General features: G+C 41.6%; 1 protein-coding gene across 4 annotated transcripts in view; it reads left to right on the top strand.

Annotated features, from left to right (window-relative positions):
* The first annotated feature begins 6901 nt into the window (after positions 1 to 6901).
* Positions 6902 to 15931, top strand: part of STON2 (stonin 2) — a 186249-nt gene continuing 177219 nt past the window's right edge. For 2 of the 4 annotated variants that reach the window (XM_069092359.1, XM_069092360.1), the window contains exon 1: positions 6904 to 7110. The gene's annotated coding sequence lies outside the window, so the exon portion shown is untranslated. Of the gene's footprint in view, positions 7111 to 15931 lie in introns of all 4 variants that reach the window. The other 2 variants (XM_069092362.1, XM_069092361.1) reach the window with 2 other exon arrangements.

Here is a 15931-nt window from a genome sequence, read left to right as displayed (position 1 = left end):
TTGATAGTAAGCTCAGAGGGAAAGGTCCTTAAAAGGAAGGGTAGCCAGAGGGATAGGGAAAGGGCTCCTACACAAAGTGGGATTTGAACTTGGTCTTGAAGGAATCCAGGAAAGCAGGCACAGAGGAGGGAGAACATCCCAAGTATGGAAGACAAGCAGTGTAAAGACATTTAGATGGGAGATGAAGGTTTTGTTTGTTTGTTTGTTTTGTTTTGTTTTTAAGCAATTGGGGTTAAGTAACTTGCTCAAGGTTACACAGCCAGTTATTTTGCATGGGTGCCAAGTATCTGAGGCCGGAACCAATCCTGGGTCTCCTGACTCTAGGGCCAGTGCTCTTACTCACTGAGCCACCTGGCCACCCTGAGATGAAGTGTTTTATTCAAGTAACTGGAATGAGATCAATTTGACTAGATAAAAGAATAAATGAACGAAAGTAATTTAGAATAAGTCTGGACAAGTAGATCAGAGGTAGGCTGTGAATGGCTTTAAATGCCAGACAATGGAATTTGTATTCCATTATAGAGGTAATAAGCAGTGGAATAACATGGTCCAACCCACCTACATTTTAAGAATATCATTTGGTAATACCTAAGAGAATACTTTACATAGAGCTGTTGTAGTAAAAGCTTATTACAGAGAGTTAAGAAGGTAAATGGATGAATAGGAAGGAGAGACAATGGATGTAAATGGTTAGTTTGAGAAATTCAGTAGTAAAAGAAAAGAAACTTGGATTGTAGTTAGGAAAAAAAAAAGATATAAAAATCAGTTAGCGCACAAGAGGCCTTGAAATGTAATCTCCCTCACAACAGTTTTTTAAATTTTCAATCAAAGCTCTCATTGTAGGGAACTCTCTGAATAGCAAGAATTCCAAAGAAACCAGCCAAGATGGCCTAGCAGGAAGAAGGAGTCCAGCTGATCTCTTTCCCATAACTATTCAACAAAAATTATAAAGTGGACCAAATTGTCACCAGTAAATGTAAGAGAAAAACTACATTAAGTCTTTTTTTCCAGGTCAGGTTTGCATATGGAGCTAGAAAAGTATATGACAGAGTCAATCTAGGAGAAGCAACATAAAGCATTCCAGGGTGGGGACTGAACTGAGCTGTGCAGTAGGGCAAGAAGAGGTCCCAGATCTGACACAAGAGGGCCCAGGTAGGAGTGTGCTAATAAATGTTTAACAATCAACTTTCAAAAAAATATATACATGATATGCTTTCAAATTTAATCTGCATTATTACCATTTTCTTAAGTCTAGACAATCCACAAAATGATAAAACAAGCCCTGATTTGTAGGGTTTGCTAATTTGTGATATGCAAATGCTTATGCTGAAAACTCAAGTTGGCTCCTGAAAGCCAGTTAGAGCTGGCTTCAGCATACCCCCTGGCCTGACCTTGTGAAAGGAGCTAAAACAAGGAACCATTTGGAAGTTTTGCTGCTCCCGGCCCAATTCTGGATCACAGATTCAATGCAGACTGAGGAGGGGACCTGTACTTTGCTGTGGCAAAGACAAGCAGTGATTGAAGGCCCCTGGCTATGTACTGAGAAGGAAGTAGCAATTGTATGACTTTAATACTGAGAGCAGAGTGGAGTGTCAGATGCAGCCCACCACAGTCTCAAACCTTCAGCTAAATAACCAGGGCAGGAAGCTAAGACCAAAGTGGAACCTGGAGCTCTGTCGTTGAACCTGCAGAGTTTTTCATCAAGCTAATGGTGATGGCTGAGTCCAGCAGTAGTATACAAAAGTTCCAAGCAGTGTTTTACTTATATCCCCACCCATCCAGAATAGGAACTTGCAGAGCTCAGACCAGGAGGGTGGCACTCAGATTTCATTCTAGATTAGGACACTTTGGGCATACTGAAGGACTTCAGGTTCCTTGCTTGAGCTGTCTCAGATCCTAGAATGACACTTAGTACTCAAAGAAAGCAGTAGCAGGACCCAAGAAAGGACATGCAACAGGATGAACTATGGCCCAAACATTCTCTCCAAAAGTGCACATAGCCTGACCCCAGTAGTTGGAAGTCAAGAAAGCAAAGCTAGGAAGAATAAACAAACAAAAAAGAATTCCACCAGTAAGAGCTATTATGGTGACAAGGATGAAGCTCAACAAACCCAGAAAAAAAATTACTCCAAAACATCTACAAGTCAAGATACAAATTAAAACACAGCCTGGGAACAAGTTCAAGTAGAATTCCTGGGATATATGAAGCAAGAATTTTGTAAAAAGAGTTAAAAATTATTTTATAAATGAAATGAGAGAGCTAGAGAAAAAAACGGAAAAAAAAATGAGAATGCAATGGGAAAAAAATTGGGAAAGCAATGAGAGCCAGGAAAGAAAAACTTGGAAAGAGGATTAATAGCTTAGAACTTTAAAGGGGGAATGTTTCTTTCCTTAAACATAGGCTTGAACCTGAAAGGGAAAATGCAACTTGGGGAAAAGCAGCAGAAAGGAAGGTAGAGGAGATCAAGAAAAAAATGCATTTTTATTCTTGCAACAGTATCATATTAGGGTAGAATGATAATGGACAATTTAAGAAAAGTAATGGAAATTGAAGATATAGCCCTGATCCTTCAATACCAGCTAAAATGCCTCTTCCTTCATAAAGCCTTATCTAACCATTTCCCCCCATTTAAATATCACATTTTGCTTGCATCTCTCGTATAGACTTATTATGCAGTGTTTCATATTACAGCTATGCTTGCATGGGTCATATAAGTCAGACTATAAGTTCTAATAGGAAGGAACTTGGGATTTATCCAAGTCTTTTATCTTTCCCAGGGTCTTGTACATTTCTCTCCATATAGTAGATCCTTAAAAAATGGAAGGCAATTCCCAGGATGTCCAACAAAACAACTGTTGGTGACATTACCAGAGAAAGATTAGTAGATTAAATAACTGGTCTAGTCCAGTATGGGATTTCTGACATGTGGCAGACATTGTTTCCTCCTAAAGACACCACATCTCTCCTATGCTGACTGTTCCTTATAGATAAAGATGAAAGAAACCTTAAAGAAAATGTAGTCCAACCTCCTCATTTTCCAGATGAGGAGACTGAGGCCCACTGGCTTTAAGTGACTTATGCAAAATCACACTGGTAGCAAGCATCAGAAGAAGGATTTGAATGAAGGCCTTCTGATTCTAGTATACAAAACTATCTTCTTTCACATAGACCTCTGACACCCTGGCCAGGAGTTGTGGGCAATTTCCTAATTTATTACTGTCACTTTTAGATCCTTCATCTATCACCTCCATTCAGCAAGCCATCTGTCCTTCTTAACCTTTTCAAAATTCCATGAGCTCCCAGTTTCCCAGTTTCCTCAATTCCTAGGATTTCTGTTTGCAATCTATTTTGACCCTTGGATTTAAGTGAAGGAGGGCTGTGCAAAATCACCAGCCTCACTTACTTTCACCTCCAGAGACATCTGGGTCCCCCAGCAAGATACAGATCAGGATGAGAGGCTCAGGATGCAATGGAAAACCTTGACCTTTATAAGCTAAAGTCAGGTCTCAGTTTGACTGAGGCAACACCCATTCAGTGATTAAGATTCCCTTTGCCCAACCACACACTGAATTTAGTTCTAAGAGAATTCCTAGCTTTGGCTGTATTGGATTAGCCATTCGAACACCTGGTAATAATGTAAACCCGAATTGAATTCCTGGACTAGGTTAGGAACAAGGACAGAACTTCAGCAAATTAAATTTTGCTTCAGCTGATGCCTAAACCTGTTTCCCACCTTTTGTTGAAACTTCCCTTCACAAGTATGAATCAACCCACTTCCTGCCTAAATTACTTTTCATGAGAGGTAAGGGGTTTGTCTATAATCAGTCTGTCACTTCTTCCATTGGGAAATCAGCTGTTTGGCAATTAATATGGGCAGGAGAAAACTTGGCTGTTCTTGCTGCTTGAATTCTGGGCACAGAGGCTTCTCAAAGTAAATGACCTTATGCTTTACCCTTCAGTAAACCTGAGAAAAATGGAATGTTATCCCATCTGAATTTCTCCAAAATGAAGCAGGGCAGTTTTTCAAAAAGCTCTTAAACTACTTCCCTGACAAGGCAAATTATTGGCTCAAAGGCTATTCCATCAAATCTGAGAACTTATTAGATGGAAAAAATAGTATTAAAATGCTAATATAATGGTTTTCAAAAATGTAAATGTGTCAAAACTTAAGAACCTTTAAAATGTTATGAATGAATGATAAAACAATTAAGTACTTACAGTGTACCAGGCACAGAGCTAGCAAACAAATGCAAAAATTGCAACAGGGAGCTCACAGTCTTAATGGTGTTGCTTGTATTTATGCCCTTCCAGTTGGGAACTGTGTAAGTGTTCATTCTTTTCTGTGACACTGCATATTTGTAGTAACGTGCCACAGGTTTAAGGGGGAAAATATCTTGTTTCTTACTATGACATTTTGGTAAATGTCTTTGTTTTGAATTAGTTATGACCTCTGGATCACTTTTGAAAGAAAACACAAAGAGGTTAACTAGTGGGCTATAGTTTTATGAATGAAGACCCACAGAATACCTTGAACCTGGGATAGCTTTCAGGGTGACCCAACCTGCCAATATGAGTATATGGGGGATGGGTGCCAGGGAGGGGAGGTAACCCAGAGGAGCCCATATTGTTGGCTTACTTTGTTCTAAAATTGTCAATCAAGGTGCCAGGGGAGAGAGGTAGGTGCAGTGAACTGACAGAATAAAACTTGAAGGAGAAAACATATTTATAAATTTTTTAAGACAAGGGCTTAACCTAAATAGGGATAAGGAAAGCTGAGGTGCAGTAACAGAAAGAATAACCTGTATTAATTAATACACATTAATTAGGCACTATGGGTCAGGCCCCTGTGCTAATTATTACACATACAAAGGGGAAAAAAAGTGAAATTGTACTTTCCCTAAAATATTTTATCAGGAGAAATAGCTTATACATATAAAAAGATATACAGGGGCAGCCAGGTGGCACAGTGAGTAAGAGTGCTGGCCCCAGCATCAGGAGACCTGGGATCGGTTCTGGCCTCAGATACTCGGCACCCACACAAAAATAACTGGCCGTGTAACTTTAAGCAAGTTACTTAACCCCAATTGCTTAAAAGAAAAAAAGATATACAAAATATTTATCAAATAAATACAATATAATTTTGTCAAGGAGACAGCTGAGTGGATGAGTCAAGGCCCTGTAGATGATGACTCTTAGGCTGAACTTCAAAGGAAACTTGAGGATTCTAATAGGCAGAGGTGAAGAGAAAGCACATTTCCAGCATGAGAGACAGTCTATGCCAAGGCTCAGAGATGAGAGAGGATATTTTGTATGAAGAGCGGCAAATAGGCCAGTACATTTGGAAGGGAGAGTACATGAAGGAGTGTGATATGTAACATATCTAAAAAAGTTCATAGATCTGGAAAGAATTTGAGAGGCTATCTACTACAATCTCTCCTCCACTTATTTTACAGAGGACAATACTGAGACTAAGGGAGATTAAGTCTCTTGCCCACACAGAAAGTGTCAGAGGTTGATTTTGGAACCTTAGTCCCCAACTCCAACATTTTGGCTCTTTTTTATCATACTGCTTCCAAGTGGCTGCCTCTATGGTGTCTGGAGCCAGAATTTGAAGGGCTGTAAGTTCTAGAGGAGTTTTATTTTATTTTAGAGGCCAAATGGAGCCATTGGGGCTCACTGAGCATGGGCATTACAAGGTTATACTTGTATTTTAGGATATCAATATGGCAATTGTGTGGAGTTTTGGATTAGGGATGGGAGAGACTTCAGGTGGAAATACACTTCATTGTATTGGTATTTCACCATTTTGTGTCCTCTATTTTGGAGTCTCTGCACCCAGAATTCAGGCAGGAAGAACAGTTAAATTTTCTCCTGCCTGTGTTTTCAATTTCACTTTTCATGTGAAATTTTTATTACTAGAGCTGTAACTAGAAATTCTAGCACATAGGGCAAACACTGTCAAATACTGTGGGGAAGCAACATAAATGGCACCTTGATATCAGTTTTTTGTTGAAGGCTTGGAAGGCTTGAAGACACAAGTCATGTACAAAGAAAAACTCTTGAACACTGTCCACAGCAGAGACATCTGAGATATCACATCTGGGTGAGGAGGTAGGTAGACTAGATAGGGAAGGAGCTTACCTAGGATACAGTTGCCTGGAGGAAGCTTTCATGTGGCAGCTTCCTATTTTAACTAAATATTATGATTAATTAGATGCGAGGCTTAATTGTACGGTGCTGTCACTGCCTTCTATTTTTTCAGTGTATTCTAATCACCCCTCCCTACTTACAACCCTATCCCCCACCTCAAGACGTTAAGCTCTATGTCAGCGGGAACCATGTCTTAAAATAGGAAGCATTAAGGCCCACAGGACATTGCCTTATACACAGGATAGTGCCTATTTGTGTGTGTGTGTGTGTGTGTGTGTGTGAGTGTGTAAAAACAGATTAGTCTGCTTTGCTTTAATACTGCGTCTTCTACTACAATAAAAAAAAAAAACACCTTTGTGCAAGTATATAATAGTGAGGTGGAAAAGCTTAATTGGAGCAGTGGTCATTCCAATGCCTGGAACCACATGGGGCAGAGAGTACTCGGCATCCTCAGTGTTTTACAAGCTGGCATGCAGGGACGGCGTGGGTGGGAACTGTGAAGATGTTATCCCATTCCCCGCCCCCAGTCCCCACCATCCCCACCACGCACACACAGACTTCACTCCCCGGGAGTCCCTCAGTCCTGGCCTGAGCCACGATCTGGAGAGTTGCGCAACTATGGATTCCAGACTCTGAACAACCTGAGAAGCCAGACTTGGGAACAGAGAGAAACCCCCGAGTGTCTCCCCAGCCCCGCATCCCCACTCCTCCTGCTTGGCTTCCTGCACTGCCCAATCAGGTCGCTCCTCCAGTTTCTGCTCTGGCCAATCAGGAGCGGCGGGAGTGAAGCTGGGGTTGGGAGCAGGGAGCTCCTAGCCCCGGGCTCAGAGCGCAGTCGGAGCACTCACTCTCCGCGATTCTTCAGCGGGGCTTCTGAAGACTGCATCGGCATTGCCACGGCTGCTGCTGCTGTGTGATTTCCCTGCCGGCGTCCGTGGACCCTGGCGGCAGCTCTCCAGGTAACCCCAGCCCTGTCTTCCCAGATACCCCCACCCCTTCGCCCGCTCCTTGTAAACCTGAGAAGTGTCTCTAGAGACTGGAGGGGAAGGCAGGTGGAGCTAGGGGAGAGAGAAGGGACGTCTGCTAGGTCCTAGTGCCATTGAGCTTCCCTTCACCTCTCACTCTTCCTTCCACGGACCCGAGGAAGCGAGCTTTGCTCCTGCTCGCTCCTCCGTCCACTATCGTAGCGTCAGCTTCCCTCCAACCAGTCTGGATGCCTCTCTTCGGGCTAGAGCTTACTATGAATCTGGTTCATCTGAGTGTGTAACTCCTAAGGGGACGGCGGGATAGTGGGAAGAAAAAAAAGTGTTAGGAATGGGGGTTAGGAAGCAAGGTACCCCCAAGGACCCCTCACCAACCTCTCCAGACGCCTGCCCAGGGTAACTGCTACGGCCAGGTTGAAGGGATGGTAGGGCTGCGCTGGGATGAATAATTCAAGCGGGGGTAGATTGAAGAAAAAGGCACGTTTGCTAGTGTGACCTCCCCTAAGGGAGTCTGGAAGTGCTGAAAATTTCCTCCCGGTGTGTGTGTGTGTGTGTGTGTGTGTGTGTGTGTGTGTGTGTGTGTGTGTGTGTGTGTGTGTGCGTGCATGTGTGTGTGTGACACAGTACGCATTACACTTTTCGTCTAGAATGGTAGTGGTATGGGGTCCGTTCCGAGATTGCTGGGCAGAGCAGGTGATCGACTAGACAGATTTCCCTCTCCTTGTCTCCCTCTGCTTATTATTTTCTGGTGCTTTGTCCTGGAGCACCTCAGCGTCTGTCTCTCTCTTTAGTGATGCAGACGCCAGCAGCTGCTCTCAGCCCCAGTGCCTACTTGTCAACTGAAAGAAATTGGCTCTGGTAATGAGGATTTTGCTGGAACCTCATAGTCTTGTTTCTGGTGGTTTTCTCTTCAGCATTTCCTCTCTGTCCATAGTGCTTATATCTTTTGCTTGCCAAATATAAGGAGAAGGAAATTATATTTATTTGCCACATCTAAACTATAGCTTCCTTCCAGCTCGCCTGGTTGTCTGTGCAGGGCTAGGGTTACCCGTGGATCTGCTTATCTGAGTGTGTAACACCTGAGGGTGCAGTGGGATGGTAGGGATGAGAAAAGTGTGTTTGTTTGCATGTCTCCTACAACCCTTCAGAAAATGAACTGCTGAAAGCCAGCTTCCCATCAAGAGAACATAATTCCTTGATGCCCCTACACAGAAGGGAGCTGGCAGTGTGGGATGGCCGTGTGAGTGAATCATTAAGAATGGTATTTAGAAGCTGCTGGCATCTCTACCTGGATCAGCAAATGTTCTCTACCATTCCTCCATTTGTATGGCTGGCTATTACTATTCTTCCAGGCTTGAATAAATGTGAATGCTCCCTTTAGCTTAATGTATTGCAAATGTATTTTCACTGTTTGGGAGGGTGCTGGGGGAAAAATGAAAAAAAAAAAACAATCTTTATCTGCAGATACAAATTTTACATCTGTTAGAGAGGTCTTACAGGTCAACTAGTATAACCCCTTTGTTCTACCATATAAGGAAACTGAGGCCTAGAGAGTGAATTGTTTGACCTGAGCTACACAGATAGTTAATAGGAAGCTGAGACTCAAACCCAGACCTACTCATTCAAAATGCAGTGGTATTTCTACTTTCTTGTTATATTTTTATTCCAAAATCCAAACATCAAATTATAAAACAATAGGATTTGAGTGTCCTTATGGCTCTTCTTAGCTTCTCACTCCCTTCCTGTTTGAGGCCAGATAGAATTAGATAATTCTCTTGGCTTTATTCTCTTTCTCCATAATGTATGTGTTTCTGTTGAAATAATTCTTTCCCTCTTTGAAACTTGTCTATGTGCAGCCTTATTTTTAGAAGATGTACCTAAAGAATAAACCAGGATTGTTTAACTTGTGACCCTGGGCCTGTCTAGGCTTTTTAGTTCTGTGTGACCAGGGACCAAATAGGAAAGAAAGGGGCATTACCATTTGTATTCATATTGTGAATAAAAGTGATATTACATGCTTTGAAAATGCAAAAAAATATTAGAATATAAAAACATACAAAGGGGGTTTAGCCAACTAACAATAGAAAAGACACTTTTTGATGCCTTAGTGAAATGGAAATAGATATTTGGGGTGGGGTAAAGGAAAAACTAGTCATTTGTAAATTTCAAGTATTCTGGCCAGTTGCTTATATTCCTGGATGATTCAATTCATTTATGTATCACTGTTTCCAGTTTCTTTTCCTTGCTTAATCCCATAAGTTGTTCAAACAAACATTTCTGCCCTGTTTATTTTCTTTAAAACCTAAGATGTCAACATGAAGCAGTTTCGGTTAGTATTCTTAAATTCTACCATCTCTACCATATCTCTCTCTCTGTCTCTCTCTCTGTCTGTCTCTCTCTGTCTCTCTGTCTCTGTCTCTCTCTCTGTCTCTCTGTCTCTGTCTCTCTCACTTACACACTCCATCCAAGGCCTTCTGGTCATCCCTGTTCTTTTGGGAAATAGTAGTAAGAATGTACATATTTAAACATGCTTTCCCTATGCAGGAAAATGGTTAAAACGGATTGGTAAAATACTACATTTCAACTAGGGAGTTAAGTTGCTGCTTGAGCAAATATTGGAATATGTACACTATTTTTTTATGCTTTAGTTGTAGTCATAGTTTTCTTAGTATTGTGAAGCACGAAGCACTGATTCAGTCCTTCTTGTTGATGGTAATTAGACCTGACTATCAAAGTAGGACAAAGGTACCCAGTGAATGACAGAAGCAAGACTGACAATGATGTAGTAGAAAGAATTCCAGACTTGGAGACAGAAGTTAACAACTCAACAAACATTTAGTAAGGGCCTACTATGTGACAGGCACTGTGCTAAGCACTGGGGATACAAAAAGAAAAACAGTTCCTACTCTTAAGGAGCTTACAGTCTAATGGGAGGGGGGGGGAAGACAATACACAAAAAGAGGTTGGAAAAGGTGTGTGTGTGTGTGTAAAAACAGATTAGTCTGTCTGCCTTGCTCTAATACTGAGTGTGTTGAGGGATTAGGGGTGGGGCAGGTATCTTGTTCCATTAACTTGCAACCACCCTGAGCTGTAGATAGATATGAGGTGGATTGAATTGAGAGTTCAATTTCCATCCTTTATATATGGAAGTTTTGGGAGGAATTTGGTACTCTACCCTACAGCCTCCCATTGGAGGGGAGAAGAGGCTGAGAGTTCTGGTATCTGGGTTTGAGTTAACTGCTTGGTGATGAGATTAGAAGTGATATACTTATCCCTGGAGGGGCACCTTGTTCTGTGAAGTTGAAAACCAGGCATAGCTGAAGATGCAAAATGGAATGTCTGAGTTCTAACTTGATCCCTTATTAGCTGTGTGACCCTAGGAAGATTATTTAGCATCTCTTAGATTAGACTTTCAGTTTCCTCATCCAGAAAATGGAGAGTATAATAGGGTCATGGTGAAGAAAACATTTTTTTTTTTGCCTTTTGGAGGGCAGTTGGGGTTAAGTAACATTTTTATAAACAGTAAAATACTATATAAATGTGAATTATTATTATTATTGCATAGTGTGATTTGATATACAGGCATGTATTTCTGCCCTCCTCCCCCAGGTATTTCTCCTACCATCTCTCGATGGTGCCAGAAACTATACCATTACCAATCTGTTTCTTTGGATTCATTGTTGCTCAGTTGTCCAACTCTTCCTGACCCCATTTGAGGTTTTCTTGACAAAGATACTGGAGTGGTTTGCCATTTTTCCTTCTCTAGCTCATTTTACAGATGAGGAAACTGAGGCAAACAGGATTAAGTGACTTGCCCAGGGTCTCACAACTGGTAAGTGTCTGCGGCCAGATTTGGACTCAGGAAGATGAGTCTTCCTGAGGCTGGTACTCTATCTACCTGTGCCACCTAGCTACCTGTATTCCTTTGGTTATTAAAGTCTTCCCTCCCCCATAGCCACTTATAAAAATGCAAACGTCCTTGGAGGGGCAATACATTAAACCGCTTAATTATCAGCCAGTGTTTTAAAAATTAAATACCTTTTCAAGCATTTGTTTTTCTTTCCATCTCCCCCTCCTTGAAAAAAGGAAGAAAAACAAAACCTTTTTAACAAACAAGCATAATTGAGCAAAACAAATTCCCACATTTCCCCTGTCTAAAAATGTGTATCTCATTCTGCATAGTAGTTGATAGCCTCTCTGTTATGAGATAGGTAGTGTTCTTCACCATCAGTCCTCTGGAATCATCATGATTGATCATTGTGTTCTTAAGTCTTTCAGAATTGTTTGTTTTTACAGGGCATTAGTTAATAAAAACAATTTTCTCAGGGAATTGGCTTGTGGCATAGGAACATGAAGGAACTCTTTTGAGAGCTCAAGAAATGAGAAGGTGGAAGGACACCAAAGACAGACTTTTCCTACTTCACAATTTTGCTTGTGGATCTGCCCTGAGTATGAACAGTGGTGTCTATTCAAATGATTGGATCTCCTTGTGTTAAGTAGAGTTAATTTTCATTAGTGAGGACTGGTAAGAAACCACGGTAGGGAAAACAGGAAATATACAAGTCTTGCCTTGTCCTGCCCCTTTGAAACTCTGCCCAGACTCCTGTAATCCTGGTTTAGAGCATCCTGTCATTTAGGTCAAAGCTCCTCACCAACATCTGTCAACATATCCCAGTCCTAAACCAAAACACCTCTCACTGTACGCCATTTAGAACTGAATGTGCTTGCTTGGTGGTAATTTTGGGCACTTTTCATAGGAATCAACAAAGCTCTGATTTCACTTGCGATCACTAATAAGCTAGTGTTGGTGCTTCTTGGTCATCTTAATTATAACTGTCTCCCTCATTCACCAAGGTGAATGACCCAAGAGGACCCAAGTTAATACAGAACAGAAGTTCTTAGGTTGGCTTAAGATTGTGGGTGGAGCAACAGCAGCTCCCTTAACAGTGACTCATTACATCTATAATGACAGTGCATTCCTAGAATTGCCTTTGAGGAGAAAAGGCTTATATTACAGTATGGTATTCAGCATAAGTGTGATATAGATATGTGATGAGATTTGTTTTTGCTTTTACCAGGTCTTTGCTTATCCTAAAACTTAACCTCTCCTGAGACTCTAATGGCTTGCTCAGTTTTTGACTGGGTTAAAAACAGTCCTCTAAATACCTAACCAGGATTCTTTTTTTTTTAAGCAATTGAGGTTAAGTAACTTGCTCAAGGTTACATGGCCAGTTATTTCTGGGTGTGGTGCTGAGTGTCTGAGCCCAGGATTCGATCTCCAGGTCATCCTGACTCTGGAGCCGATGCTCCTACTTGCTGTACTACCTGGCCGCCCCTAACCAGGATTCTAAACATTGCCACTGGTAACTGAAGTGAAAGCCAGGTATATGGTCAGTATCAGGCTGACCTCCCATGGTTCCCCTCACAAACATTCTACTTACTACTCTTCTCCTCCCTCCTTCCATCTTTTGGTAAAGATATTTCATAGATAAGAGGCTATCCAAATATTTTCTGGAGCCATAATGACTTAGCACAGCCTCAGTTTTGACATTTGCATTACAACTTCAAAAAATCACAATTTTTAAGTATTTATGCACTTCCCAGAATTTCTCTGTGCTTTTGGCACACAATAGGAGTGAGTGATAGGTGAAAAATGGGCTATCGAGATGTCAATTTACAAATAACCCCAATGAAACTTTGATTAAGAAATAGCAATAACGGGGTGGCTAGGTGGCACAGTGAGTAAAGCACTGGCCCCAGAGTCAGGAGGACCCAAGTTCAGTTCCGGCCTCAGACACTTAACACCCACACAACCACACAAAAAACTAGCCATGTAACCTTGGGCAAGTTACTTAACCCCAATTGCCCTCCAAAAAAGCAAAAAAAAAAAAAAAGAATTATCAATAGAGGCAGCTGTGTATAGAATAAACAACCCTCATGTGGGAGTCAGGAGAGCTGGATTTGAACCTCAGCCCTGATTCCTATTAACTGTGGGACCCTGGGCCAATCATTTCACTTCTTCCTCCGAGTCCTGGTTTTTTCCTCTGTAGAATAGAAATAACATTTGCATTATCTTGGCTATCAGGTTGTTATAAAGAAAGTGCTTTATAAACCTTAAAGCCCTTTAGAAGTTGGAGCTACAGAAGTAATAATATTTGTGGTCTATAAGCTCCCCCAATGTCGTAAGATACTTTCTTGGTTCTGTGACGCTCTGGAGTCTCTAGTTGTCTCTAGGGTTGTTGCAAAAACCCTCAAAAGGAAACTAATTTTAATTTATTCACTTGGATTTCTTGTTCCTCACATAGATAACATTTATTAAGCACTTGTGCTAAATGCTAGGGATACAATAAAAGCAAACAGAATAGCCCCTGCCTTCAAGAAGCTCACCTTTCTAAGAGTGTTAGAAAGGGGGAGAGTGTCTAGGAGGTATTTCAGAAGCCAGGAGCTAAGCAAGGTGAGACCAGAGGTGGCCTCTGTAAGCCTTGGGTGGCTTCAGAACAGAATCCAATTCTCTAGTGGGGAGCGTTAGTGGAAATGTTGGCTGGAGTGGAGTGGAGATGACATGGTTCCTAAGAAAGTTATTTAGCACATACTGATCTATACATAAAGCATTTTTATTCCAAAATAAATGCAACAAGGTGCTATAGCTCCACCCTCACCCCCCCCCCCCAATTGGGACCATCCAGTGAATATTCACCATGTGCCTATGACTTGCCTAGGGTTGAGCAGCATGGAGCATACAAAGGAAATATAAGATAGATACAATCCGAAAAGCCTGCTGTCTTTTATAAACATGTAAATGGAAGGCCAGAGAAATAATGGTGGATTATCTTTATCTAGTACTTTAAAGTTTGAGATTGCTTTCACATAGCTCTAGCTACTCAATTCACTGAAATATTACTTATTGTTATCTTCTCATCGTGCTGTTTTCTACACAAATATCCATATCGCTTCCCTCCTAATGCCAGGATGCCCAGTGATCTTCAACTACAAATTAAGAGACCTGGATTAGGACGAAAACAAAGTTGCCCAACTAGAAGGCGTATTTTTGAGCCAGAAATAAAATTCTGACGAATTTGCAAAGGTCATACATATACTTGTCATTTAGCGGAATCCACTGGATGTGGGTAAAAAAGCTGTGGGGTATAACCTCACCAGGAGGTTTAGGCTACACCCAGCATTGGTCAGAACCATCTGTTTCCATCTGTAGTTAACTTCAGAAAGTCCATCTTCCTCCACCACCACCCCCCCTCTGCATTGTGTGCTTTGCCGAAGTAATGCCTTCTCTTTGTCAACTCAGTAATAAACTCCTGCAGTTCCCTCCTCTTTAGGTTTCCCTGGAAACTCAGCCTGAAGTTTCAAAAGCAGCAAGCAACACCCCATAAGAGTGAGAGCCAGTGGGGAAGGGGGTGAGGAAACCATTCAGGAGGTATTTAAAACCCTTAGCACATTCACTGGGAGGTGTTACTAACACCATTTATCTAGCAATTTGATATTTACAAAATGCCTTCTGTTGCGGTAGACGCCCCCCCCCCCAGCTACTCTCCCTCTTTTACCCACTTTCCCCTCACCCCACCTCCCAGCAATTCCAGAAGGCTGGTTTCTAGTATTATCTATCTCTGTTAGATGAGGTAACCAAGAGACTGAGAGTTTGCCAAGATTATACAGGCAGGAAATGTCAGTACAGGGATCAAAATGCATGGTTGCTCAAATGCCTAGCCCTCTACTAAGCATTCTGGCCCAAGACTACATTCTGCAATGTAGTCTTAGTTACCAATAAGAAATGACAGATTATCTTTCCTTTTTTGTGATGGCTAGTTAAAAAGAGGGGTTGGAAGCCACCCTGAAGCCTGCTTGTCAGTCAGTATGCACTTACTTGGGGCAGTTGGGTGGCGCAGTGAATAGAGCATCGGTCCTGGAGTTGGGAGGACCTAAATTCAAATCTGGCCTCAGCCACCTGAGCACATTAGCTGTGTGGGCAAGTCACTTAACCCCAATTGTTCTCCCCTCACCCCCAATGCACTTACTAAGCCTACTGTGTGCTAAGGCAGAGGAGCTATACAAGGCAAAAGACAGTTCCTACCCTTAGATTGAGAAGATCACAATCTAATGGGGGAGATAACAGGCAACAAGCCTGTTTATATAACAGGACAAATAGGAAATAATCAATAGAGGGAAGGCACTAGTATTTAGAGGGATTAAAAAGGTTTCCTGTAGAAGGTGGGATTTTAGCTGAGACTTAAAGGAAGCCAGGGAAACCAAGAGGTAGAGCTGAGGAGGGAGAACCTTCCAGACATAGGGTATAGCGAGGTTGCTGAGAGATGTGGTGTCTTGTTCAAGCCACAGCAAGGAGGCAAGCATACGTGGATCAAAGAGGAAAGGGTGGTTTGGAATGTAAGCTGTAAAAATACTGGAAATTGCTTGTTATTTTTTACATAGATAATATTTTTTAAAGTTCTTGGTAAAAAAAAAAATAATGGAAAGGGGAGGTAAGGAAGGTATATTATAAAAGGCATTAAATGCCAAAACAGAGGATTTTATATTTGATCCTGGAGGTGAGAGGAAATCAGTAGTCTTGGGAAGGATCCATGAAACATACCTATAGTGTACACTGTTAGGAGTTATGGCAGCTATCAAGCATCCCACTTAGTCCTTTGCCCTCTAGGAATAATAGTATAGTTTAGAAATAAGGCACAATTACGGGAAAAATCCATAAGATTTAGAGCTGGAGGGGACTTTAGATATCATCTAATTCAAGCTCTCTATTTTATAGATGAAGTAATTAATAATAATAATA

Source organism: Petaurus breviceps, unplaced genomic scaffold (genome assembly GCF_028583685.1).
Source record: "Petaurus breviceps papuanus isolate PSGF00001 unplaced genomic scaffold, PetGlider_PUasm1.0 189, whole genome shotgun sequence".
Classification (NCBI taxonomy): Eukaryota; Metazoa; Chordata; class Mammalia; order Diprotodontia; family Petauridae; genus Petaurus; species Petaurus breviceps.
This window is presented reverse-complemented; position numbering and strand designations above follow the sequence as displayed.